The sequence below is a fragment of the Ursus arctos genome, unplaced genomic scaffold, assembly GCF_023065955.2.
Source record: "Ursus arctos isolate Adak ecotype North America unplaced genomic scaffold, UrsArc2.0 scaffold_3, whole genome shotgun sequence".
Taxonomy (NCBI): domain Eukaryota; kingdom Metazoa; phylum Chordata; class Mammalia; order Carnivora; family Ursidae; genus Ursus; species Ursus arctos.
The window spans coordinates 15,800,632-15,826,544 of record NW_026622985.1 but is presented as its reverse complement, the minus strand read 5'-3'; the positions used below and the strand labels follow the sequence as shown (position 1 = coordinate 15,826,544).

The 25,913-nt window shown below is 44.4% G+C and overlaps 1 long non-coding RNA gene across 1 annotated transcript in view; it reads left to right on the top strand.

The window, feature by feature from the left end:
- The window catches only part of LOC113258495 (uncharacterized), a 45,418-nt gene that overhangs the window by 2,598 nt on the left and 16,907 nt on the right, over positions 1-25,913 (top strand). The window contains exons 3-13 of the long non-coding RNA XR_008956253.1: positions 2,835-2,955; positions 3,508-4,069; positions 4,423-4,599; positions 4,881-4,982; positions 10,537-10,624; positions 14,562-14,729; positions 16,281-16,404; positions 17,456-17,587; positions 19,557-19,723; positions 21,796-21,929; positions 22,014-22,175. This is a non-coding gene — a long non-coding RNA (uncharacterized LOC113258495). The remainder of the gene's footprint in view (positions 1-2,834; positions 2,956-3,507; positions 4,070-4,422; positions 4,600-4,880; positions 4,983-10,536; positions 10,625-14,561; positions 14,730-16,280; positions 16,405-17,455; positions 17,588-19,556; positions 19,724-21,795; positions 21,930-22,013; positions 22,176-25,913) is intronic.

The following is a 25,913-nucleotide window of genomic DNA, read 5'->3' as shown; positions in this document are numbered from 1 at the left end:
CTTTCATTCTGTCCTGAGCACACACTGGAGTTTTCCAGAGGTTGGATGTTGTGTTATCACAACAGATGGAACACATGAGACATGAGAATCCTGTTGTCTTTTATTAACCTAGATATTAAAGCGGTTTGCAAAAATACGAAAAACAATGCCATTCCCTCACTAATTTTTGTTTTGTTTTGGAAAATTTAGTTATTTTTTTCTTGAAAACTATGTTATTTATATTATCCTATAAGAGGTATATTGCTATTATAAATTCTTGGTTTTAACTCCTAATAGAGTAGATATTGATAAATATTACCCACATAAATGAAAGTTCTTTGTGGTTCTCGATAATTTTTAAGGATGCAAAATGATCATCAGGTCAGAAACTCTGAGAACCACTAACACATCCTACATCCTGTAGTACGAAAATTGGCTGTTGCAACTTGAGATCACAAATTCACTCTCCATACTACACAAAGGAAAGAGAGAGCTTTCCTCCCCAAACGTCAAATAGAAACACCAGCTTCCGCTCCAGTTGAACCAATTTAGGATCTCTGCCCACTCTTGAACCAAACACTGTGACAACGGGAGGGATTACTCTGATAGATTCAGGAATCGGGGCCCACTCTGGGAGCTGGGGCTGGGCTCAATCCCATTTAAACCACGTGGCCACTACCTCGCGGGAGAAAGGGACATATGGGTGCTGGGGAGTCAGTCAACAATAGTTCCCGTAGAAAATGAAAAATGATGATGATGGCAAACACAGAACGTTTCTTGTCAGGCTCTGTTCTAAGTCCTCGGTTACCTCCACAGCCACTCAATGAGAAAGGCATTATTATTGATTATGACATGCGATATACCCTCTGGCACCACTTCAGCTTAGAGATATGCTTGAAAAATGTTCAAATGTTTCACTTTCCTAAGATTTTGACCGAAGCTTTACCATTAGCATAATGGAGCAGTAGAACGCAAGGGTGTACAGCATGGGCTTGGGATGGGACAAGCGTACTGACGCCGTGCTCAGATTTTGACCGAGAATAACAAAGTGGGTTGTTTTTTCTATAACCTATATGATATTATTTATAACCCCCCCAATGGTATTCGTTAGTGGGGGGAAGTTATATTTTAGTCTAATTAGTATAATTCAAATCAACACTTTAAATAGTTTCTTTAGACTGAAATATTCTGTTTCTTTCAGGACAATGCTCAAGTTTGCCAGATTTCTGGCCCCCTCTTCCAGAAGGTGCTAAGTGTTTTGGGGAATGGTGGGAGGACTGTGAGATACTCGGAGCCACATCCTTGACTGGCCCACTCCTGAGGGTGACTGGACCAGCTCCCACGTGTTCTGTGGGTGTCTGCAGCTGACGTGGGAGGGTGGCCTTCTCTCATAGCCCTTCTCTTCACTAACACCTCAACCCTGCCTTGGTCTTCACCGGGCCTGAGGACACTACGGACATGAATGCTGTTGGCAAATTCCTCAACCAAACTCTAAACTCATGTCTATCACACAGCCCCAGTCCTCCCAGATGTCCCACATGGGAGCAGAGGTCCTTAAGGGAACCGAAGTGAGGCCTTCCTCCTGCCTAATTGTATTGCATTCTGAGTTTACTTCAACATGGCTGTCTCCATGTTGGTGCCACTGGCTGTCTCCAGTTCGTGAGGTGGTTCTTCCCAGAGTCTCCAGCAGAAAGTTGAAGCCCCTCCAATTTAGGTTTTCCCTTCACATTATCTGCTGCTACTCTTCTCTCAAGGACATTGGCACAGAGAAGGAAGATCTGGGACGCATGTCTCTCCCTGCCTCTCTAACTCTGCCCTTCCCCCCATAGACCACTGAGAGGAAAAAGAGCAGGCTTTTCTTTATTACATAGACCTCTCCTTCGTGAAAGTCTGTGATCAAGTCTTCCAGACATGTTCCTTGATGTGGTAAAGGAGGACAGAAGAGAATTTGTAAAAACCCTTTTCTCTACTGAAAAAGCCTGACTTTCAAGGCTGTTGTCTTGCCAAGGAACTGAAAATCTGATTTTAGATGTTCTAAGCTTCTCCCTCCCTTCCTGCATTCCTGTTATATAATCCAAAACTCCTACTTCACGGCTCCCTGCTATGCCTTAGGCGCTCTGGGTGGAAGGTTGCATACATCTGAGAGAAGAGTATACAATATGAAAATATGGGTGTGGGGGTAGAAAAGGGACAACCACACACTTAGTAAGGTTTCCCCATGACAGGGATCCTGGCTCTGCTAACTGCTAGTTGTGTGCCCCTGGGCAGGTTAAGTATCTCTAAGTTGAGGCTTTTTCATGTGATGCAGAGAAAACAACAGTATCTGTTTGATGCCTGCAGATCGCATTTCCGTGCTCACCTGGCGTGGCACTGGCCCTGCGAACATGCATATTCACATACTGTTCTTGAATTGTCTGGGCTCAGGAATGGGTTGTACGGAGTTGACACTGTGAGAAAGTATTACTCAGCGACCTGTTGAACCGCTTCATCAGCCCTTCGCTGCTCTGTCAGTTTCTCCCGATTCGTAGACTGTCACACTAAGATCGCTGAATCTACAGGGACATAGTTTGTCACCAAGTAGAAGGGGTTGCTCCCCTTTTTGAGCTGTGAAAGCCAGACTGGAAAGAGAGGAAGGAAGGAAAGGAGAGGGGGGGGGAGGGAGAGAAGGGGAGGAAGCAAAGGAGGGAGTGCCAAGCCGGGCCCTCTATAATAATCTTTGATGGTTTGGCTGACCAGGATAAAGGCTGCTGTCATTCTGGGATAGAAACATCCTTTGACACGTAATGTGAAGGCTGGTTATTGTGGGAGTCTTGGATGGATGATTCTGATTTTTACATAATTTATTCAATTAACAGATTTCCTGAGCTTCTGTAATCAGACATGGAATTCTGATTCTGTGACTAATATAGACCTGTTTTGTAGCTTGAAGAAAAGGGTTTTAGATGCACGAAGTACAGCTACAAGGAGGCGCTACAGGTAATCACCTGTGTCAGGGTTTGGCACACTTTTTCTGTAAAAAAGATAGATGGGAAATGTTTTAGGCTTTGTGGGCAATACTGTCTTTACTGCAAATGCTCAGTCCTGCTGTTGTAGCTGAAAATAACCCTAGATCATATGCAAACGAATGAGCATGACTGTGTCCCCAAAAAACTACTTATGAATCCTAACATTTGAATTTCAAGTCATTTTCACTTGTCATGCAATATGATTCTTCTCTGATTTTTTTCTCAACCGTTTAAAACCATGCGTTAAGCGCAAAGGCAGTGGGTCAGAAGTTAGCCCCTGGGGCTGTCATTTGCTGACCCCTGATCTATAAAATGTCATTTCGGAAACACCGAGGAATCTTTCTACTTGCTTCTACCAAAAACCTATGATTCCACAGTGGATACTTGAGTCCTTTAGCTTAGGGTTTTTGGTTTTGGTTTTGTTTTTAAGTAGCTACAAATTCCCTTGGGGGAGGCAATGTTTCCACGTACCAGCCTTTACGTTGCACTTGATAACATTCTGACTTTCAGTGGATTTTGACAGGCGGAAACTGGGAAGACAGTAAATGTCCTTGGGAGGAAAGAGAAGCTCTGGGAGTGTGGATAAGAGGAAAAGCTGGATTCATGGAACACTTCTGATGGCATGAAAGCTCCTCTTTTTCAAAATCTGGCCTAGCATGGTGGAGGCTTGAACAGACTTTAGAAAAGGAATTGATCGAGTATGGACAGCCGAAAGGTGAAGTCAATAATAATCGTTCGAAGAGAAAATCTAGGCTGTAAGCATCAATGCCCACCAGGGTTTTGAGGAAGCCAGTCTAAAGCCATGTTGGAAACATCTGCCAACCCTGACTTCCCAGTTGACTTTCACTGTGTGGACGTTGTATTTCGATATAAGAAAACTCCGTTTGAGAAGCCGCGGGTGTAAAAGAGAATAGCGTTATCTTCCTCAGTTGGTCAGATGAAGGGCCTGCACTCAGGGCCGGTCTCTGACGCACTCACCCACACCCTATTCCCTAGACCCCTTCCGGCCAGCATGGGACCGACCAGCCACGGGAGACTACTGGGCATTTAAAATGTGGCTTGTCCTAATTGACAACGGCTGTCAGGTATAAAAGACACACTGGATTTTAAAGACTGAATATAAAAAATATGTGAAATATCTCACTAATAACTGTAAGATATGGATTTTGTGTTGAAATGACTCTATTTATTTTTAAAGATTTTATTTATTTATTTGAGAGAGGTGGGGAGCTCAAGCCGGGAGAGTGGCAGAGGGAGAGGGAGACACAGATTCCCCGCTGAGCAGGGAGCCCGACATGGGACTCGATGACCTGAGCCAAAGGCAGATGCTTAACCAACCAAGCCACCTAGGCACCCCGAAATGACTCTACTTTAAATACATTGGGTTAAATAAAACGTATGCAAATTAATGTCACTTGTTTCTTTTTACTTTCTAAAGTATGGCGATTAGAAAATAGAAAATTTCACCTGCAGCTTGCATCGTGTTTCTGTTGGACAGTGCTGAACCAGACTCTGAGCTGATATATAGCAGAGGCCCATGAGAAAGTCCTGGACAGGAAGTCAGAGGCCTGGGTCTTACTCTTACCTCTGTTTCTTACTCGTTTTAGGACTTTGGGTAAGTCACCTATTTTAATCTTCAAAATCTGAGCATGGAACTATATGATCTCTGAGGCCTCATCCAGATGGGAAAAAAAAATTATTCAGGCTAAGAGTATTCCTTTTTTTTTTTTTTTTTAAGCAAGCTCCTTGCCCAGCATGGAGCCCAACCTAGGGCTTGAACTCACAACCCTGCGATCAAGAGTCAGATGCTCAACCAACTGAGCCATCCAGATACCCCCAGGCTATAAGTATTCTTATCATTTCTCTATTATATATGTATTATTTTTATTATTTCAGATCATGGCAAGCTAACATTCTTCCTATACGTATCTCCAAGGGCCTTGAAAATAAAACTATGAGCCAGTTATAAAATGCATCACTTACCATTCCAAAGAAAAGGTAAGAAGATGCCGTTTGATCATTAAAGTGTCGGTGTAACTATAATAAATTTGCCTGAGACTCTCTGGAGTCTGCCACATCCTGTCACCTCTCCCTTCTCCTCAAACAGGCAGAGACTTGGCTGAGAGGTTGGTGTCAGATTCATTGCCAAAGCTTTATCCAGCGATAGCGTCTAGCAAGTTCCAGATCTCCCTGTTACCACTGGCTTGAAATCTCTGGTTTTCTTTCACCTGGGCAGAACATTCTTTGGATGCATTTAGTCACACACCCTGTGTCAGAATTATGAGTCTTTGAAGAAATAGAGATAAAGAGGAGAGATCCTTCTCTAGGGATAGAACTCAGAAACAGTTAATGAAAGGATTCTTTGGGTCCGAAACTCCAAAACAATTTTTCTTGTTACTTTGATTCAGTGGTCTTGCAAATAGGTCTAAATATTACTGTAACCCATGATTTTTGTTTATTATGTTAATATTCATATTTATCTGTATGTTACATATTTTCCTATTTATTCATTTTTGTTGGATACACGGTAACTATAGCCCTATGGAAGGTGTGTCTGAATTCAAACTTTGTTTCCTTGGAAACGGTAGACTTCATATATATTTTTCAAAATCAGTTTTTTATTTTCAAATAGGTTCAGATTTATGGAAGAATTACAAAATAATATAGAGAGTTCCCATATACCTGACACCCAGTTTCCCCTAGGATTAACGTCTTTTTTTTTTTTTTTGAAGATTTTATTTATTTATTTGACAGAGACAGCCAGCGAGAGAGGGAACGCAAGCAGGGGGAGTGGGAGAGGAAGAAGCAGGCTCATAGCGGAGGAGCCTGATGTGGGGCTCGATCCCAGAACGCCGGGATCACGCCCTGAGCCGAAGGCAGACACTTAACCGCTGTGCCACCCAGGTGCCCCTCCCCTAGGATTAACGTCTTAAGTTAGTATGATACATTTGTTTCTATTAATACATAATATTAGTACATACTTAGAGTCCATACTCTGTACGGATTTCTTCAGTTTCACCTACGTCCTTCTGTTCCACCGTCGCACCCAGGACGCCACCTTACAGTCGGTTGTCAGGTTTCCTTAAGTTCTTCTCTTGGGTGTGGTTTCTCAGGCTTTCCATTTATTTATGTGTTTGTTTGTTTACTGAATCTTTGGGGTTCTCTCTCTCTCTCTCTGTTTTATTTTTAAATTTTTTAAAAAAGGTTTTATTTATTCATTTGACATGGAGCGAGAGCGCACACAGGCAGGTGGAGCAGTAGGCAGAGGGAGAGGGAGAAGCAGTTTCCTGGATGAGCAGGGAGCCTGATGCGGGGCTCGATTGCAGGACCCTGGGACCATGACCTGAGCCAAAGGCAGATGCTTAACTGACTGAGCCACCCAGGCGTCCCCTAAAGATTTTATTTTTAAGTAATCTTTACACCCAACAGGGGGCTCAAATCCACAACCCTGAGATCAAGAGTTGCACGCTCCACCGACTGGGTGAGCCAGGCGCCCCTCTCTCTGTCTCTTTAAATTGAACTATAATTAACATACAATGTTATACTGATGACTGTATGAGTTAGGGTACTCTAGACAAACTGACCAAGAGAGTATACGTACTATACAGACACACACACACACACACACACACACACACACACACACAGATTTATTTTAAGGAGTTGGCTGATGTGACTGGGGAGCATGGCAAGTCGAAAGTCCAAAATCTGTACCGCAGGCTGGCAAGCTAAAGACTCAGGCAGGAATTGGTGGCGCAGTCTTGAGGCAGAATTTCTTATTTTCTGGAAAACCTCTTTTTTTTTTTTACGATTTTATTTATTTATTTGAGAGAGAGACAGAGAGAGTGAGAGAGAACATGAGTGGGGTGAGGGGCAGAGGGAGAAGCAGACTCCCTGCTGAGCAGGGAGACCAATGGGCTCAAACCCAGGACTCCGGGATCATGACTTGAGCCGAAGGCAGACGCTTAACCGACTGAGCCACCCAGGCGCCCCTCTGAGAAACCTTAAGGCCCTCAACTGATTGGATGAGGCCTGCTCACATTATAATCTCCTTTATTTAAGAAGGGTCAACTGATTACAGATGTTGACCACAACAAGCTACAGCAACACCCATATTAGTGTTTGATTAAATAAATGGATACTATAGTCTAGCCAAACTGACAGAAAACCAAGCATCAAAATGACCTTCCCAGTTTTGGGGGGTACTCATCAGATTTTGTACAGTGTTCCTTGATTGGGATTTGACTGATGTTTTCTCACAATTAGAGTGGGGTTATGTATTTTTGGGTGAACTAGATTTTATGGGTCAATGGACTAAGGGGTGACTGTGGCCGGATTGTTTGGAAATAGGTTTCTCAGAAATATAATGTTGGCCCTGGCTCTGGAATATACAATATATTCCTGCTGTGGTCTACTCTTTGTATTCTGCTGGAATATTCAACTTGACCTTCTGACTATTATTATTATTTAAACTAAAAAAATGCACTATTATTAGCATTATAAAGAGTTGTAAAACCAGTATAGGAATTCCTGTAGACGCTTTACTGAGCTTCCTCTAAAGTGAACATTGCCCATGGCCATAGTATAATCAGCCCAATGAAGAAATTGACATTAGTACAATACTATCCACTAAACCATAAACTTGATTCAGATTTTACCAGTTTTTCTACTACTATCCTTTTACTGCTCCAGGATGCAGTCAGGATGACACACAATTTGTTGTCATGTCCTCTCAGTTTTATTCCATCTGTGACAGTTTCTTAGTCTTTCCTTGACCTTGAGTCTTTCATGACCTTGAGACTTTTGAAGAGTTCTGGTTGGTGATTTTGTAGAATGCCCCTTCGTTTGGCTTGTCTGATATTTTCTGATGGTTCTGGAATATTATGCTTAGATTGAGATCATGTCTTACTGAAAACAACACCACAGAAGTGATGCTCCTTCTGAGGGTATCATATCAGGCTACATGATATAGCTACGTCTTCTTAGCGGTGACGTTAACCTTGATCTCTCGGTTAAGATGGTGTCTGCCAGGTTTCTCCAACTGTCCAGTTACTATTTTTGCCTCTTTTTAGTTAATAATTTATTTTGCTGGGGAGGAGATCTTTTGAGACGATGCAAATATCCTGATTTTTTTTTTTTTTAAACTTTTCACACACTAATTTTAGCTTCCATTGGTGGATCTTGCCTACAGCATTATGATTCCGGTGTTCAAATGGTGATTTTCCCCCCCCTCGTTCCTTCTATATTACTCATTGGAATATTCTGTAAGGAAGAGTTGGTCTTTCTCCTCCACTTACTTATTTATCCAGTTGTTTGTTTTTACCCATATAGACTCGGATGCTTGTATTTTATCCTTGGGTTATACACTGATTATTCTTTTTAGTTCTATTACAATTTGGATGGAGGATTTTAACTAATCTTTGAGTGAGAAAGCACTTTGGTTTCCTCATGTTTTATTACATACCTTAATTTCCTTGAAAGGAGCCAAGGTAAAATCTGAATCTCAGAAATGTAAGTAAGGAGTAGACAGACTAGTGAGATGGTTTTAAGAACAAGGCTTCTGGAATCACACTGCCCAGTTACTTATCCTCTCTGCTTTATCTTCCTCACCTATAAAATAAGGATGGAAGCAATATCTACCTCAAAGGAGGTAAAACAAAGCCATGCATGTAGAATGTTTAGGGTAGTACCTGAGTATACAGTAAGTGCTCAATAAATATTAGTTCGCATGGCTAAGAATAAAAAATTGAAGGCATGATTAACCCCGGTTCGTCATGACTAAACCAGGAAGAGTGAACTAAGGGATTACTGGAAATCATATCTTAGATTGGTCCCACATCTTGCTTAGGCTTTGCTTTCTTCCTTTACGTACTCAGTAAATACCAAACTCAGAATTTGTCCCAAAATTTATCCTTTAGGGTCTCCTGAGTGGCTCAGCATCTGACTCTTGATTTTGGCTCAGGTCATGATCTCAGGATCATGGGATCGAGCCCCGGGTTGGGCTCTGCATTCAGCACGGAGTCTGCTTCGGATTCTTTTCCCCTCTCCTCTGCCCCTCCTCCCATTAGTGCTCTAAATAAATAAATTAATTAATTAATTAATTAAATCTTTACCCAAAAAGGAATTGTTCTTCAAATTTTCTGAAATAGCTCTGACTTTGAGCAGTTGGTAAAATTAGGGAATTAGAAACAAGCAAGCATTACCTTAAATGTCTTACCCCCTCTATAACAATCCCCCGTCCCTGTGGCTCCCTCAACCCCGTAAGCAATAAAACTTGGGTGTATTTGTTAACAGAGCCAGCCGTACTGTCACCCCATCTCCTGCCAACTTGGAATATCATGCTCTCATGCCTCTGGTCAGTCAACAAGTGCTTATACACACCAGCCTTTCGTATTCGAGCCTTTGATTCTCTCCTAGGATCACTCACATGTCATTTGATGATGCCACTGGTTCTCAGGATAACTAGAAATTTGGGGTCTGCAACATAAAACATTTGAGGAAGGTCCTTCTGCTAACCGTAAAACCTAGCTCTTCCCTGTGCCCCAGCCCCGTCCTACAGTCCAGCCTCTTGAACTTCTTTCTGTTCCTTGAACTCACCAAGCTGTTTGCTGCATTGTGGCCTGTGAATCTATTGTCCCCTTGCCTGGAATAATTGTCCCCCTAGGTCCCCACTTACCCATTATTCATCCTACAGATCTCTGCTTACAACATTGCTTCCATGAGAAGCTTTTGCTGGTGTTTGTGCTTTCTTGTTGATCCTTGCTCTTGTCTTTCCTAACCCTTATAATACTGTGTCATATATTTATTTATATGTGTCCTTTCTTGAGGATTGACTCCCTCCCAGAGTGTCTGCTCCATGAGGGTGAAGCCATGTTTGGTTCGTGTTGGTACTGTACTTCTTGTCCCTCGTGCAGCACGTGGTGTGTAGGGATCATGATACACATGCTTTGTTGAATAAATAAACAGCCAACATCTGCAAATGACAGTGTTCAATTCCATTTATTCCCCAACCTTTCATTCAACATCCATTGAATGCCTATTAGTGCTAAGTGCTGGGAATAAAAAATGACTAAACCACATCCCCTGCCCTTTTGGAGGTCCCAGTCTATGGGGACAGGGAAGTAGGCTGAATCTTGGCCCTCCCAGAGTATCAGATCCAAATCCCTGGAACCTGTAAATATTAACTTATTTGGAGAGAGGGTCTTTAGAGGTATGATTAAGGATTTTGAGATGGGGAGACTATCATGGATTATCTGGGAGGGACCTAACTGCCATTACATCTATCCTTATAAGAGGGAGACAGAGGAAGATTGTACAATACACAGGGAGGGGAAGGTGATGTGGAGGAGGGAGCAGAGATGGGAGTGATGTGGCTGCAAACCAGGGAAGGCCAGGAGCCCCCAGAAGCTGGAAGGGGCAAGGAATGCATTCTCCCCTAGAGCCTCTGGTGGGAGTGTGGCCCTGCCAACACCTTGACTTTATCCAGTGGTACTGACTTTGGACTTCTGGCCCCCAGAACTGTGAGACAACACATTTCTGTTGTTTTGCGCAGGTTGCGGTAACTTGTTACAGCGGCCACAGGACACCAATACAGACAATGATACAAATAAACAAATCCTTGGGAAACGTCACACATGGAGGTAAGAACCAAGAGGGTGTCTGCTTGCAGAGGAAAGAGCTGTCTGGGACGTGTCTGGGAAGGTGTCACAGACACAGAGACGTTGAGCTCGGGTTGAAAAGATAAGCAACTGCTTTCCAGGCAGGGCTAGGGCTGGTGCTGGGGAGGTCTCACTGGCGGGAGCGGCGGTATGTGTAAAGGCATGAGGCCACACGGAGCACGGCAGGTTCGGGGAACCAGAGCGTCTGGGTTGAGCTGGAGTGTCAGCTAGATGGAGAGGAAAGGTGGGAATTGGGAAGATGGAGTACCAAGCTGTGACCAGACTTTGAACCGCCTTGCACGCCACGTTAATATGCTTAACCTTTATTCTGTAAGTGATAGAAAACCAAGGAAAATATGCGGATGACTGATTTGTGGCAAGTGAGATTCCATGGCAATATGAACAGTGGACTCCGGTGAGGCGCGACTAGCTCAGTCCTGCTGACAACTGTGTCGAAAGATGAATAAGACACAGTTCTTGCCCTTCACTAGCTCAGAGTGAAGACAAACAAGGGAGCAAACATGTCCTCTCTCCCAGATCCTCGTTGTAAGGCTGTGACAATACCTTATGAGAGATGAGACACTAAGGCAGTAACAATAGGGATAGAGAAATGGGGATATTTGGGAGATAGCTCCTTGGTTTCTAAGCTAGCAGACCCCGGAGGTCCTACTGACTACGGAGCACAGGAGAGGGAGGACTCGGGATGCTTTGAGGAGCTTAGCTTGAGCAGCAGAGAAATATCATTTATAGATTGTATGGGGAAAGGTCTAGGAATTTAGGTCTGGTTGAATTTAAGATGCCCAAGGGACCTCCAATACAGCCTTCAGGGGGATGGTTAGGAGCACGGGTTCAGTCTAGAGACACGGATCTGGAGGTCCTCAACAAGGGACAGGACTTGAAGCATGAAAGGGAATGAACAGGCAGGGACAAGAGAATAGGATCATTTTCAGAGCCCTGTACAGTACTAGTCCTTGAGTGGGAGAAGAAATACAAACTGTGTGATGTACGAAAAGGGTTGTAGACACGAACGAGTGTTCTGGAGTCCTGAAGGTGTTGACAATGTCTGTAAATGCCTTTTTTAAAAAAGACTTTGGGTGTCTTAGAAACTTGAGTCGTCCCCAGGATAACAAACTGGGGACTTGGTTGGTAGCCCATATGTCTCTGCCTGCTGGCTTCCTAGGATCTGGCTTAGGGATAAGGCTGTGTCATTTGGTTAATCTGAACACTGATAACAATAACCAAACTTTTGACCAAATCATTAAGCAATTAATCCAGTGAGCACTTAATGATCTGATCCTAATTGGCCGATAGGCTGACCATAACGAAAATCAAAATCCCCTTCTGTCACAACAATTGGACCAATCCATCATGTAGACATTTCTCGAGATAAGTATTTAATTTTTCAGTTATTAACAAACTTCCGGTCATATTGGCAGTTGCTTTTAAGCTAAGTCATTATATAATTAATGAGGTCAGGCCTCAGTAACCTCTTGCACCTTCATTGCCTTTTCTGAGCGTTACTGGCAGACCTGAGGCATGAACAAGGGAGGGGTGAAGAAGGAGGAAAAACAAGGCAGGGAAAGAGGAGAGAAGAGAAAAGCAGAGAGGAGAGCAAGGAGACAGGAAAAGAACAGAGAAACTGTAAAGGAAGACGTTTATCTGAATTTGCTGCTAAAGGTTAGGATGAAATATTTCTTTAAGAAAAAAGAAAGACTTACTTATTTTTTAGAGAGAGATGCAGGGGAAGGGGCAGAGAGAAAGGGAGAGAGACAAGCTTAGGCAGACTCCCCACTGAGCATGGAGCCTGATGCAGGGCTCGACCCCATGACCCTGAGATCATGAACCAAGCTGAAAACCAAGGTCAGAGGCTTAACCAACTGAGCCACCCAGGCGCCCCTAGGAAGAAATATTCCTAGTGATTACAGGATCCAGAGAGCAGTGAGGTGTAGCAGGAAGCATGCAGTTTGATGCCAGACAAACCTGGGCTCTGAGCCCTGGCACTGCCATTCTCGTTGTGTGACCTTGAGCCAGGTAACCTCTCAGAGCTTTGTTTCCCTCATCCTGAGAAGTGGCGTGGCGCAGAGTGAAGAGCCATGTTTCTCGAGCTGGGTTTAAATCCTGGTTCTGCCTGGTACCAGCTGCATGACCTTGGGCAAGTTACTTACCTCTCCATGACTCAGTGTCCTCATGTTCTAAAGTGGGGATAATAACAGAATCTGCTTTATCTAGTTGTTGTGACTCTTAAGCGAGTTAATACTTGGAAAGCACGCACAAGAGTGTGCTTGATAATGTTAGCCATTAGCTATAAAGTTGTATCAGTTAGATTGAAACATGTTTGTAAAAGCTCCTAGCCCAGTGCTTGGCTTATGGAAGCGATCAGAAACTGTGAATCATCTTCCCCTGTTTCGATTCCTCGGATGTCCCAGTTGGGGGAAGAATGACGGCTCCTTAACTTCTCTTTCCCCATCAGGGCACATCCAAACCCACTTGGACCAGGCTCTTCGGATCCCCCATCCATAGCCTGGTCTCATTTAGCCCTGGGCCAAACGGAGGGGAGCACTGGTGGAAAGAGATCTTTAATGGGCTGTTTTTTCCCAAAGCAATCTGAAGAGTAATTGCAAATGTCTAATATCTTCATGGTTAACTTTGTAATGGCTTCTAAACCTCAAGACTTTTGGAATTTAGAGGTGGTCTCTGCATAGTACGCTGATGAAAACAACAACCCAGAAGAGAGCTCTAAGGATAGAAACCAAAGTCAGAACTGGTAAAGCCCAAGAACTGGAAGATCACTGCAGTGTTCACACTTTTGAGTGTGATTCAAGTACAGAGCATGGCGTGAAAGATCAAAGCAAGTATTTTAGCCGCTTTCCTCCTAATGAATGGGGGGTATATACCCCCCCCCAACACACATACCTACACACTCTTCCATTTCACACAATTCATTAGCTGCAGGAAAAAAAAAACAAAAAAGCCATCCTTTCCATATTTAGCACAATTCTTGCAACCCCAAGTCAAACATCAGGCAGCCATTAATCCTGAATGGGGAGGGATCTGCGAATGAATGTGGAATGCTCTGCCTGGTGATATCATTCCTGCAATGAGGGGAGCACAAAAGACACTTCCTTCCACTTCTTGCAGCCCCTGAATCACCTCTACCTTCCTGTGATTTCCCACTTGCCTCTCCTGCCCTGCTCAGGGGACTGTAAGAAGCCAGGAGAGTTAAGGAGGGCACGTATTGCATGGAGCACTGGGTGTTATACGCAAACAATGAATCATGGAACACTACATCCAAAACTAAGGATGTCCTGTATGGTGACTAACATAACACAATAAAAAATTATTATAAAAAAAAAAAAAGAAGCCAAGAGAGATCCCCAATGGGGGTGCCAGCCAGTGTAGATGACACCATGTAAAGAGTTAGGTGGGGGGAATTAGCACATGGAGCTGGCATCCAACTACCTGAGTTGGCCACATTCACAGTTAGCAGGGGTCCAAGCCTAACAACTTTCATACCTTCTCCTTGCTTCATTTTTCTCATCAAAAATAATGATGGTGGGGCGCCTGGGTGGCACAGCGGTTAAGCGTCTGCCTTCGGCTCAGGGCGTGATCCTGGCGTTATGGGATCGAGCCCCACATCAGGCTCCTCCGCTATGAGCCTGCTTTTTCGTCTCCCACTCCCCCTGCTGTGTTCCCTCTCTCGCTGGCTGTCTGCATCTGTGTTAAGTAAATAAATAAAATCTTTTTTAAAAAAATAATGATGGTGATAGGACCTACTGCACAGGCTTGTTGTGGGGGTGGAACGAGATGATGAAACGAGCTCAAGTGTTCAGCCCAGACTCTTACTCAAGCTTAGCAGTCAATACATACATAGTTGCTATTGTTTTCTTTTTTTAAAAAATTTTATTTATTTATTCACTAGAGACAGAGAGAGAGAGAGAGGCAGAAGCAGAAGGAGAAGCAAGCTCCCCACTGAGCAAGGAGCCTGATGTGGGGCTCGATCCCAGGATCCCAGGATCATGACCTGAGCTGAAGACAGATGCTTAACCGCCTGAGCCACCCAGCTGCTATTGTTTTCAGTAGCTCAAGGGTAAGGCCAAATACCAGAACCCCGGTGGGGAAGATTTTTTTGTCCACCCTGGAGTGGATGAACACTTTTTCCAATGCACAGGAGAAATCAAGTTTGTCAGAACTGCAGCAATGTGTTCATCACACTGCCTTTATCAGAGTATGGCTATCTTTTTTAAGTGTTTACTGTGCTAGGTTATCCTTCATGGACTGCTGTCAAGGTCCCATGTCAATTGGCTTGGAATTACTGAATAAATGTTATTACTAAATACCTACCGCTTCTACCTTATATGTGGAAGCCAGAGCTGCCCAAGGAGGGTGAAGTCTCCTGACAAACATTTTCCAGAGATCATCCAGAGAAGAGTGCTAACACTTGCCAAGTCCAAACTCGGGTGTGGGAGACGGTGGGGAGTTATGCAGTCACTCCTGTATTTTTACCACCCAGCTGGTCTTGTGAAGACGTTAGCCAGGGGAACATCTCTCCTATGTCTTAAAGTTGGCTTCTGCTTCTCTTCTGGTCATATCCCAAGGTCACCTGGGGAAGGTGGCTGGGGGGAGAGAGGCAAGGATTGTCTTGTCTTTAGGGCTTGACCTCAGCAGGGCGCGCTGTCTTCCTCGTGTCCATACTCCTAGCACCACATTGAGAGATAGGATATAATGAGAGGGTAAATAAAGGAAAAAGATATTTGTTGAGGTGTGGGGGAAGCAGAGGGGAAATTCAGGTGACGTGTCGTGGCACAAGGTATAGATTGCTTCTTACCTGGAGCCAGCAGTGTATTTTTGGTTCGAACCAGGTTAAATTGGAATTGAACTAATGATTCACCGTCAAACACGTTTCTTGCACGTCTCCCAAACATCTATAGGCTATACTCCTTTTTTGTTCTCATCAAATTAATGAGTCAGCATGGGAAATTTATTTGCAGGGAAGGGATCGATATTGCCTTAAAAAATGAAGGTGGGGGACACCTCTGTGTCCCAGCACGCTCTCCTAAGGGCCCTGGGAGGAAGCTGGTGGTGATGGTGGCTTGGGGAGGGGCACTTTGGAGAGCCTCCCCTGTCCCTGCTCTGGCCCCTTACAGTAACAATCTGCCTACTCTGCCCAGCCCCCTGGCCTTCAGTCTGTCTGAGTCACTCTCACTTGCAGGTGCATAGAAAGACCTCAATTAATTTTTGTTGAATGATGAAAGAACTTGGGTTTTGAGACTCTGTATATTAAAAGTACATTTCGTGTGTGTGTGCTAGCCAGAAAGCCTGGAAAGAGTGAGGCTTATTGCTAAAAATATGTTCCCCCTGTCCTCATCAGGAAAGTCTTAGAGGATCAGAGAAGAGTTAATGAATCTTTTTCTGTTTCTTTATTTCTTAGAGAGAGAGAGCATGAGCAGGAGTGGAGAAAGGGGAGAGGGAGAAGAAGAATCTCAAGCAGACTCTGTGCTGAGCTCAGAGCCTGACACGGGGCTCGATCTCACAACCCTGAGATCATGCCATGAGCCGAAATCAAGAAGAGTTAGACGCTCAACCGACTGAGCCATCCAGGCGCCACTTAATTTATTTTTTTTCTAAACCTTTCTTTCAGGGAGGTCTTAGAAGATTTGGCTCTAACTGGTCTGTAGAGAATTCATAAAGGGCAAAGATACATATCACAGACTCACATCAGGTGCATTCCCTGTAAAGCACAGACCGAACTGGCCAAGAATGCGGTAAGCCACACCCTGAACCGGCCCCACGGAGACTCCGCGGGATTGTAACACACACACAGCGAGGCAGTATGCAATTTTAAGTGCCCCCCTCCACCGCCAAATGCTGTCCCTGCCAGACTCCTTCCAGCATAAATCAACCACCAACCTAGACTCAGGAGCAGGAGAAAACACCCAGAAGGAAACGGGGATGTTGACATGATACAAAGGACAGGAATGGAGAAGCTACTCAATAAATTTTAACCACTGTACCTTCCAACGTATGAGGCAAGGAGGGTTGGAGACAGAACACCTATTAATCTAGCAATGACACGGAGTTTATTGAGGGCAGGGAAGGGTTCCTCTCACTAGATGTCCTGCGATTTGCTACTTTGCTGCAGGAAAATACTGGATTACAAACCCGAGGGCATGACCCATTAGCAAGCGCGTCTATACAGCTAAGGCGTGTACCTTATATGGGCGAAGCCTGCTGTTCCTGCAGCACCAGGGACACATGTTACTCACATGCTCAGGACATTTACCAAATCACAGAAGCCAATAAATAATCCTCCACAGCCCGCAGCTATTGCTCCCTGGATCATTCTGAAGTCTGATTTGGGGCACGCCAAAGGGAACATTGGTCCTGAAACCATTAACCACCATGCCCACGCTCTGGCTGACATGCGTCCCTTCTTGATTTAATCTGAAATTGTTCTTCCTGATTAAGGCAAAGGGCTTTCTAAAGTCTCCATTTAAAAAATTTTTTTTATACCATTAATACCCATTAGTTCTGGTTAGTTTATTATTTTTCTGCACCTGAGTAGGACCCAGAGGGTAAGGTAAGCAGCAAGGCAGGGAGAAGTGGGGGCGTGGCCGGGGGGGGGCAGGGGGGACCCGGAGGAGGGAGGGGAGGGTTCTGAGTTCTGACCTCTCACATGCTAGAGACACCCGCTGAGAAGGCAAATGTCTTTGGTCTAGAGGGGAAACAGGAGGCGGTTGAAATTGTAAATGACATCGAACTATCCAATAGTCATCCGATCCGACACATGTTAATCGATTATCTATTGTGTTCCAGGCACTGTTCTAGGCCCTGGGGAATAACAGTAAGTAAAAGAGTGAAAAAAATCTCTACTGCCCTTGAGCTTCTATCCTCGTGAGGAGGGACATGCCGAGGAGGCACAAATAAACCAGCTATTCAGAGGGGCAGGTGAACACCGGTGCTGAGGAGGGAAGGGGAGTGCAGAGCGCAGGGTGGGGAGGATGATGAGTGTGTGACTACACTGGGTGGTCGGGGATGAACCTCTTGATATGCTGACCTTTGAGCCCAGTGTCCAGGGCGGTGCAGGAGTGAGCCAGGAGGTCATGGGCGAGGAGTGTCCCAGACAGAGAGAAGAGCGGGTACAAAGGGTCCGCGCCAGAAACTGAATCACGTGTGTAACAAAAACCCTGAGTGAGAAATGTTGTTTGGTGGTTCCAGCGGACATAGTGTTTGATTAATGGGGATAAATATTTAGTTAATTAATATAGAAGCCTACAATTTAAACATTTGGCCTATAATTACCAGAGAAGAAATCGATATCTGAATCTTGGACTGTGGTTTAAGTTGGAACTTACCTCTTAAAATGACCTCTTCATTAGGAAAAGCTTTAACTTATTAATTAATAATTGACTGCCTGCGAGAAGCTCTTGCATAATGTATTGATCAAACCCGATTCTTTCGTATTTTAGAGGTGTCTGAGTTCACGCTTCGGGATCGCACAGGGCAAAGGTATTGGGGTTCAGCTTGGGTTTCAGTATAGTTCAGCAGGTGCCCTCGCACCGCCCAGGGGGAGGGAGCTTTCTGAGGGCTCCTTCCCAAGAGACTTTCCACTCTCCCGACCCAACCACCTCCCAAAGGCCCCACCTCCAATTACCATCACATTGGGGGATTAGATTTCAACATATGAATTTTAGGGGCGCTCACCTTGCGCTGGGAACTACATGAGGTGTTGGGGATACGACAGGAAACAAAGCAAAAATGCTTTCACGGAGCCTCCACCTCCGGGGAAATTAGGTGATAAACAAGTCGATCAATAAACAGAATAAAAAGTGAAAGATCAGTGAAGCAAACAGGGCATGGTGGCAGCATAACAGCAGAGAATCCAGGAGAGCCTCTCAGAGGAGGTGATGTTTAAGCAGAGATCCGTAGCATCGTAGCATCGGCAGGAGCCACTCTGGGCAGCAGCTGGGAGAGAACAGCCCCAGCTGAGGGCACAGTATGCACAGAGGGGCGGGGCTGGGAGGGCAGCCGTGTCCACGCAGGGCCAGCATGTGCGGGGCGTGGCGAGGCTGTGAGGAACAACGTCAATTCTTTCATGAGACACCCAGACCAGCAGTGTTCCCTCAGTACAGGGATCGCCTAGATGCAAACTTATCTTGCAGGAGCCAAGAATGGGGTTTGCCTTTATCTGATGATGAAGAAGAGATGTCATTTCTTTTTATAGTCAGGTTCATTGGGATGTAACTGACATAGAATAAAATGCATGTGTTTTAATACACATTTTTATGAGTTTTGACAAGCACATGCAGCTATGTAGCTGCCACTAAACTCACCATCACCCAGAAAAATTCCCTCCTCCACCTGCTGGCTCCTGGCAACCACTGATCTGTTTTCTGTTCCCATAGTTTTTGTCTAAATGAAGTCATACATCACATCATGCTTTCTGAGTCTGACTTCTTAACAGAATGCATTCAAGATTCATCTAGGTTGTCGTGTGTATGAGTAGATGGTTCCTTTGCCTTGTTGACTCATATTCCTTAGTGTGGATGTACCGCGGTTTATACCATTCCCTAATGGAAGGTCGTTAGGGTGTTTCTGCATTTGGACAATGATAAATGCAGCCAGTATCGATATTTACAGCTGGTCTTTTTTTATGTGTGCAAACAGACATTTTTATTTCTCTAGACGAAATAGTTAGGACTGGGATCGCTGGGTCCTATGACAGAATTGTTTAGCTTTATAAGAAAGTGTCAAACTGTTTTCCAAAGTGACTGTATCACTTCTATTCTCAAGACCCGTGTAGGAAGTTCTAGTTAGCTCTGGAGCAAATCCAGTTAGCACAAATCTTTTTTCATTTGTTTTGTTTTAAAGGTAATTATGACTCCCTTTCTTTTCTATCTTCTTACTGGATCTGCAGTATTCACTTCTAGATTGGATTCTATGTTGTTTGCATATGAACAGAGAACGTCACATGTTTTGTGAGTAACAGCAGAAGAAATTGTAACTGGATCACAAACCGAGAGCAAGTGATAGGAGCCTCTGGTCTCCTGCTTCTGCCTTGAAGGATCCTCAAGTCCTGGCCTGGTGCGTACTCGCAGCGCAGCCCCAGGAGACTGGAATTGACAGCATGGACCCTGATAGGTACCTGAAATTGGGGAGTAGATCCTGGCAGCTTCAGAGCTCAGCTGTGCCGTTCAGGAGTCTGGAATGACAATCACATGGCTGTAGACACGCATCTGGGATGCTGTGCATTGGACTGTCCTACCCTAGGTCCTAATTTGTGTATCCGGGGTTGCCATCCAGTTCAAGGTGCCCTAAATGTCAAACGGCCAAGATTGTAGCCCAACTTACCTTTCACTTAGTGCTGTATACACCAGCTGAGCTGGGCAGAGTGGAATTTAGTGGATGCAATAGGTACCAAATCACGATCACTAAGGGACTAAGTGACCTAAGTGGTACCTGGGCCATGTTTTCTGAATAAAAAATAAGGAAAAATGATTCGATCAGTGGTTTTGGGGGACTCCAAAATATTATATATTATAATATTTACTATTTGAAGAAAAATTGGAATTTGGGGGACATTTTGGTAACTTCTGAGGACAATGAGACGGAATATTTAAATGAGCAGGATGGTCCCGGAAAATCCAAGATGTAAGCTTGCCCTGCTGACCAAGGCTAGAGGCGCTTGTCCTGCTACCTTTGTAACAAAGGTGGGGCTAGAGGAGAGGGATAGAGCTGCAGAGTTAGGGCTGTGTGCTTACAGGCTTGGAATCAAAGGAGCTTGGGTCCCAGTCTGGTTCTGCCTCCTCTAACAGGGCGATATTGGGTACATTTCTTCATCTTTTAAAGCCTCCGTTTCTTCATGGGGGTTAATGTGGTCATTAAGTGAGATCGTGTTTGCGATGCTCAGTGTGCTGTATGATACAAGCAAGACCTCACAGCCACACACACACACACACACACACCCCGCATCTTCTGTTATCCATTCATCTGTCGATGGACATCTGGGCTCTTTTCATAGTTTGGCTACTGTGGACATTGTGGTGCAGAGGAATTCTTTTGTACCATGGCAGCTTCCATATTTTCTACTTGTTTCCCTAATTCAACAGCTAAAGATATCCGGAAATTGCCAGCTGTATTATCTTTCTATTTTTGCTGTGCAAATGACCACAAACTTAGTGGCTTACAACAACATTAATTTTTTTTTAAGATTTTATTTATTTATGTGACAGAGAGACAGCCAGTGAGAGAGGGAACACAGCAGGGGACAGGGAGAAGAAGAAGCAGGCTCCCAGCGGAGGAGCCCGATGTGGGACTCGATCCCGGAACGCCAGGATCATGCCCTGAGCCGAAGGCAGACGCTTAACGACTGCGCTACCCAGGCGCCCCAACAACATTAATTTTTTATCTTGCAGTTCTGTAGGTCAAAAGTCCTATTTGTTCTCACCAGGCAAAAATCAAAGTGTTGGCAGGGCTCTGTTTTTTTTTTCTGGAGGTTTTATTTTTTCTTAAGTGGGTTCCACGTGGAGCCCAATGTGGGGCTTGAACTCACGATCCTGAGATCAAGACCTGGGCTGAGATCGAGTCCTGAGCCACCAGGTGCCCCTTTTTATGGAGGTTCTAAATGAGTAGCTGTTTTCTTGCCTGTTCCAGCTTCTCACAGCCACCGACATTCCTTGGCTCATGGCTCCCTTCTCCATCTTGAAAACCAGCAATGGTGGGTTGAGTCCTTCTCATGTCCTATCTCTCTGACCCACTTTTCTGCCTTCTACGTCCACTTTTAAGGACACATGCAATTAAACTGGGCCCACTTGGGTAATCCAGGATCATCTCCTCTCAAGCTCCTTGACCTTAATCACATCAGTCAAGTCCCTCTGCCACGGAAGGTCACACATTTACAGGTTCTAGGGATTAAGATGTAAACATCTTTGGAGGGGAGCATTATTCTGCCTATCACACTAGCAAATTCAAAATAAACTCAGATGGAAAACTAAATATGGGGAGAGAGGAGATATGCATAGGATGTTTCTATAGCCTATAATATTAACCCCCAAATCAGAATAATACCCAAATGCCCATAATTAATTATCTTTAACTCAATAGCTCTTGTTAGAGAAATTTCCAGCAAGAGTAATTTTGTTATATTTCCTATTCAGATAACCCAATCATTGAAATACTTAAAATGTATCCACTCGAAACAATGCTTCAAAGATAAACTCATTGGCCACCCATGTCAAACTATATGAAACTCGAAGATGCGTTGTCTTCTTTTCAATATGTCTCCGCAGAGGTAGGTGGAAACACTCATCCTACAATATCCCATCATCATAGATGTGTAGACATAACTACTCACTCGTGTAATTTCTGCACACAGACATCCCCTCCACACATGCTTGTGCTGTTTTTTAAAACCAGAAAGGAGCAGTGAGCTGTTCCCATTGGCCTTGCGCTTGAATGCAACGCGCTGGACCCAGTTGGAGAGCATGATCCCCCAGCTGACAGACGCGGAGAGGACTCAGCTGGCATAGTGCATGAGGTATGAGTAACGCTTGCTTTTCTTTCCAGCAGATTAGATTGTTTTTCTTTTCTCAACTGCTTTAGCAAAACTTTGGAGAAGCTCCTACTTCTTTGGACAGCAACACGAATCATAGAGAAAACAAAGAAGAGGCAGGGAGGTGGGGTGGCGGTTATGGAAAGAGGCCAATATGAGGAAACTCATTAATAATCCCATATTTAAGGGCAAAATCATCCAGAAACACATATTATTTTCCTCACGTAGCATTCTTTACCACTGTAAGAAAAATATATGGATGTTACTGTCCATTCCTTCCACCAGTCTATACCTTGAATTGTTTTTCCAAGAGCCATGTGTTTGAATTCGTATTTTCTCCAATACCCCCTGGGACAAAGAACCTGTATTTCCAGCATGGCTCTCTAGAGATGATTTGTAGTCTGTGGTTAAAGCACTAAGTAAAGATTATAGGTACTTTTATTGAGGGTAAGTAAAACCCCTATGCTAGAAAAAGGTTTACTATAAGAAATAAAGATTATTTTCCACTCACGTCGCCCACCAGAGATCACTGATGGCAGATCAGATCTCTGTCCTTGACCTTGCGTAGGGTCCCTGGGGATTGTGATCACGCGGATTAATAGCCGTTGTAGATAAATGCAACTTTCTGCCGGTAAAACCTGAAGGGTTGAAATGAGCTCACTAGACAAAAATATTTCCCAATAACACAGAGCTCTTTGAAGCCGTAGCCAGCCCCCAGCTCTCAGGCCATGCTTGGTAATGCACTGCTCCAGAGATTCGAGAATGGCAGTGTCGAGGGCATCATCATATGAGAACAGAAGCTGGAATGGAGACTAGTTCAGGGGCCTCCTGGGTTCTCTTACCTAATGGCTTCCTCAGCCTATCACAGCTAGCAGTGAACCTTGCAGTAAAGCAGATGACGGTCATCTAATGTGACCATGGGAGCAAGGCTGGCTGTTCCTCCATTTCACTCCAGAATCATGCCTTGAGGCCCCAGGTACCAGGATGTTTGATTTTGCCAACTTTCAAATCACTTCCCTGCCCCAAAGCTCCAGCCTCTCCAGCATGGGCAGGGCAGCTTGGCGGGTGTGGACCAATTGGACTTTAACATGGGTGAGGTCCTTGTCCAGAGGTTCGGTATTACTCACTTAAATGATATTAAACTGGAATTAGGGTTTGGAAAGTTGAGGGGGAGGTTGGGAAGGGAGGGAGAGGAGAAGAATGCAGACTCCAGAAAACAGAGGCACAGCCCTGAGTCCGCACTTGACTTCAAATATGCTCTTTAAGGGCCAGAGTCACCAAGTCGGTCATTCAACAAATATTTATTGAGCACCAACTTAGGGATGGACTCTGCTCTAAGTACCAGAAAACAACAGATGAAATTTGGGGGGAAGCTTATAGGCTAGTGAGGGGAGACAGACCACAAAGAAGGAAACAAATAACAGCGTCAAGTGAGAGGCTGCAGAAGGAGGAACTTGACCTGACATCTGAATGTTGGGAAGGAACTGATTATGCAAATGCTGGTAAAGAGGACTCCAGGAAGAGAGACGAGTAGAGAGACCCTGAAATAAGAAAAATCTAGGTGGTCTTGGGCAGCCTGGGTGGCTCAGTCCGTTAAGTGGCCACCTCTTGATTTTGGCTCAGGTCATGATCTCAGGGTCGTGAGATCAAGCCTTGAGTCAGGCTCCGTGCTCAGCACAGAGTCTGCTTGAGATTCTCTCCCTCTGCCTCTGTCCCCTCTCTCTCTCAAATAAATAAATAAAGTCTTCAAAAAAAAAAAAAGAAAGAAAGAAAGAAAAGAAAAATCCAGATGGTCTTGAGTGACAAAAAATGGGCCCTGGGCTGAAAATCTTTTCTCCTGAGACTCGGGTTTTGTTTTGTTTCATTTTTTAAATTATGGTAAAATATACATAACAAGATTTAACACTTTAACCAGTTTTTAAAAGATTTTATTTATTTATTTTTTAAGTAATCTCTACACCAGTATGGGGCTCGAATTCACAATCCTGAGATCAAGAGTCACACGTTCTACTGACGGGTCCAGCCAGGTGCCCCCCCCCCACCTTTTAAGTGTACGATCCAGCGGCCTCAAGTACGTTCCCATCATTATGAGGCCACCGTCACCAACCATTTTCAGCACTCTCTCATCACTCCAGATGGAAACTACCCATTAAACACTAACTCCTGTTCCCCTGTCCCCCAGACCCTCGTAACCACTGTTCTAGTTTCGGTCTCTATGGATTTGACTTCTCTAGGTACCCCACATAAGTGGAATTACACACATTTTTCCTTTCGTGTCTGGCCTATTTCAGTCCGCATAATGTTTTCGGGGTGCATCCATGTTGTACCTTGTGTCACAATTTCCTTTTTAATGCTGTGTAATATTCCATTGCATAGATATTCCACATTTCGTCTGTCCACTCATCTGGTGGTGGACACGTGGGTTGCTCCCACCTTTTGGCTGTGGTGAATAACGGTGTGGAAACTGGTATTGGGACTCGACTTTTTTTTTTTTTAAGATTTTATTTATTTGAGAGAGAGAGCACGAACTGGGGTGGAGGGAGTAGCAGGCAGAGGGAGAAGCAGACTCCTTGCTGAGCAGGGAGCCCAACACAGGTCTCGATCCCAGGACCTGGAAATCATGACCTGAGCTGAAGGCAGATGCTTAACCAACTGAGTCACCCAGACGTCCTGAGACTCAGCTTAAGGTGAAGCACCAATGGTCTAATAAAACTCTTGTGATGGCTGGATATGTGATTGAAACACATTTGAATCATGTTAAAAAAAAAAAAAAAAAGCCAAAGTGGGGAAGTGAGTTAATTGGTAGTGTATGTTCCCCAACCCTAAGACTTATATAGTTATTTTACTTATTTTTAGGTATTAATTGACTTAGCATTATACATTTCTAGATATCAATTGGGAGTAATTACGAAGGGTTATCTATTGAGTCTGGGGACTGCATGTTGAAATCACTGTATTTATTTTCTTTCTTGAAGAGTTCAATGTAAAGTATATAATAAGACACATTTTTTAAAAATTGCATAATGGGTAAGAGCACGCAGAGTTGACTTGGTCTCTGAATTGCCCCCAAACTCAGCCAGAATGTTCCAGAGGAAAGGATGCCTCTTACTCTGTTGAAGCAACAACAGAAAGAACAGCTCTGTGCCTGTGTCTACAAAACCTTGAGTAAATGAGCCGTCAGATATGTCTCCCCCAAGGTCACTGTAATGTCTTCGAACAGCGGCACTGAAATTCCCCTAAGCCCCACTCCACCCACAACGATGGGGAGCAGTGATGATCCTGCCCCTTTCCACGCTGATGGTGGTGTGTTAGGTGCTTCTCCACAAATTAAACACACATCTGACGTTTATCTAGTCAAGGTGGTTTAAGAAGGAACCAAGTGATTCACTGCCTTCCCCCCAAAAACACATTCTGAGATCTCAGCTGGATGCATTAGTCAGATAATTCCGTTAGAGCCGAAAACATTCATCCAGAGAAACGTCTCCTCACTATTTTAAAATCCTGGTTTAGTTTTTAAAAAAATGTATACACTGTCATATAGAAAGACAGAGCCATGCAGCTCCCAAAGTATTTTCACTGTCAGCTGTTGTGAGACCCCACAAGTGGATCACAGGGTTTTCTAGATCCAAAATCACTGTACTCCTGGCATCCTTTGCTGTCAAGGACTGTGTAGAATCCCCCTCAGCTGCTGTGATCCTATGATCCACACCCCCAAGGCTTTCC